Here is a 2,416-nt window from a genome sequence, read left to right on the forward strand (position 1 = left end):
CAGATTCTACTTGTGAATCAGAGTATATTGCAGCTAGTGAAGCAGCAAAGGAGGCGATATGGCTGAAGAACTTCATTGGAGACCTTGGAGTTGTACCAGCTATTAAAGAGCCAATGGAAATTTTCTGTGATAGTGAAAGTGCTGTTGCCTTAGCCAAGGAACCAAGGGATCACGGGAGATCCAGACACATCGACAGAAAATACCATTTCATCAGACATCGGATCGAAGAAGGACTCCTCGTGGCAAAGAGGGTATCATCGGATGAGAACCTAGCAGATCCCCTCACGAAGGGACTGAGTAGGGTTAAGCATCTTCAGCATGCTCGGAGCATAGGGCTGAAGGATGATATAAGTTTTAGTAGTTAGATAACCCGGAAATTTGTAAAGTGTAATTGACATTTGATGATGAATAAAAGGTGTTTTATTTATGAGTAAAGTGTTGCTATCTCTTGTCAATCGTTTACTATATTTCTTTTGCATGTTTTGACTTCCAGAATAATTTTGTTTGGTATAACATATTATTCAAACCTCCACAGTCGGTCATATGTTGGAAGTAGATATGAATCAAGACTGTCATGTTTGGTTGTAGAGGTCTTGGACAAGGCTACAACAATCATGAGTGCTCATTAAATCTGAGCATTGGACACAACCCACGCTCACTGGAATCACTTCATGGAATTTTATCTCGAGTGATCGTGAGACGGTAATATCATATAAGTCTTAAAACCTAGAGATATGATTTGTTACTTACAAGTTGGTTATGCATTGACTGTACGAAACCGCATTGGTAACTCGATGTTATAAAACGTACTTTTGTGTGTAATTCAATAAGTGGTAGAACAAACATATGAGTCGAAGTTTATCTGTTCCTTCTTGGATTAGAAGCTGGTATCTGGGCCTCTCGATGATTTTGTTTTGACCCATGTACCGGGCCCGGTCAGAACTAAGTTGATATGTTCAATTAAGTTCTATGTCAAACAAATCGGAAATCGGGAAACAAATGCTGGACAATAAGCAAGACATGTTCCATGTATTTGTCCGGCTGATATCTAGAACAGAGGATTATATGATCACTTATTTTAAATGGCGTATCATCATCTTCTCAGTTCCGAGCGACCTTGAAAGAGCTACGATTGCCGGTTGGTTCCTGAAGTACTAGAGATATAGTTATTAGACTTATCCAAGTGGGAGACTGTTGGATAAGGTGTCTAAGTCCATAACTATTTCGGGCTTGTACTTGACCCGACCCGGCATGGTCCATTTGGGTTGCATGGCACCATGCAATTAGATAGACTAAATGAGAGAAATAACACTTGGAGATTATTAATATATTATAAGTTCTAATATATTAATAATATTATTTGATTAGTTGATCAAAGAATTAATTTGGAATTAATTAAGTGATCAAAGGATAACTAATTAAATATATGGGTTGATTATGTAAATCATTTATATCTTATATAGTGGGCTAAGAGGCTCCATGGATTATCAAGTTGGGTTCTACCCATAGGATGCTCCATGGATGCTCCATGGGAGTTACAAACCCATGGGTCATGGAAATGAAGAGTCATGACACATTAGGGTTTACATGGTGTAACCCTAGATGTGCCAACACTATATAAGAGTCCCATTCTCCACAAAATTGGCTACACAAGTGCAACACAAGTTGAACACTAAGAAACTAGAGGGCTTGGCCGATTTTGAGAAGTGTGTGTTATCTCAAGAGTCTTTCCAAGAGCATTTGGTGTTGTGTGAAGCATTTGAGGCATTACACTTGGGGTGCTAGGCTCACAAGGTTTCAAGGAACACAATCAGCAACAAGGTAAGTTATTCTATCTATGATTCAAGTTAAAATTGTTTCCATGTATGCTAGATAGGAATATAACCTTGGAATTCAACTTTGCATGATAATTAGACAAACATAGATCCAAGGTTATTAGGGTTGCATGTACACTTAGGAAGTGTTAGAATGCTTAAAACCCATCAGGAAGTGGGCAGACTTGGTCAACCGGTCAACGATGACCCAAATGGTATTTAATCCACCTGCTGTCTTGGGCAGCTTGGTGATAAAGTCCATTGTGATTCGCTCCCACTTCCATTCTGGTATTTCCGGTTGTTGGAGGAGTCCTGATGGCTTTTGACATTCTACTTTGACCTTCACGCAAGTAAGGCACTTACCTACAAAGGTAGCGATCTCCGCTTTCATGTTTGGCCACCAGTATAGCTTTTTGAGATCCAGATACATCTTATCTGAACCCGGGTGGACGGAGTAACGAGTCTTGTGTGCTTCTCTCATAACCAAATCCCTTAAACCTCCATGGCGTGGAGTCCAGATTCGGTCCATAAATTAATAGGCTCCGTCACCCTTAACCTCCAGATTTTTATCCATTCCGCGCCGGAATTCTCCCGTCACGTTT

Source organism: Lactuca serriola, chromosome 4 (assembly GCF_051521515.1).
Source record: "Lactuca serriola cultivar US96UC23 chromosome 4, Lser_US96UC23_V15, whole genome shotgun sequence".
Lineage (NCBI taxonomy): Eukaryota > Viridiplantae > Streptophyta > Magnoliopsida > Asterales > Asteraceae > Lactuca > Lactuca serriola.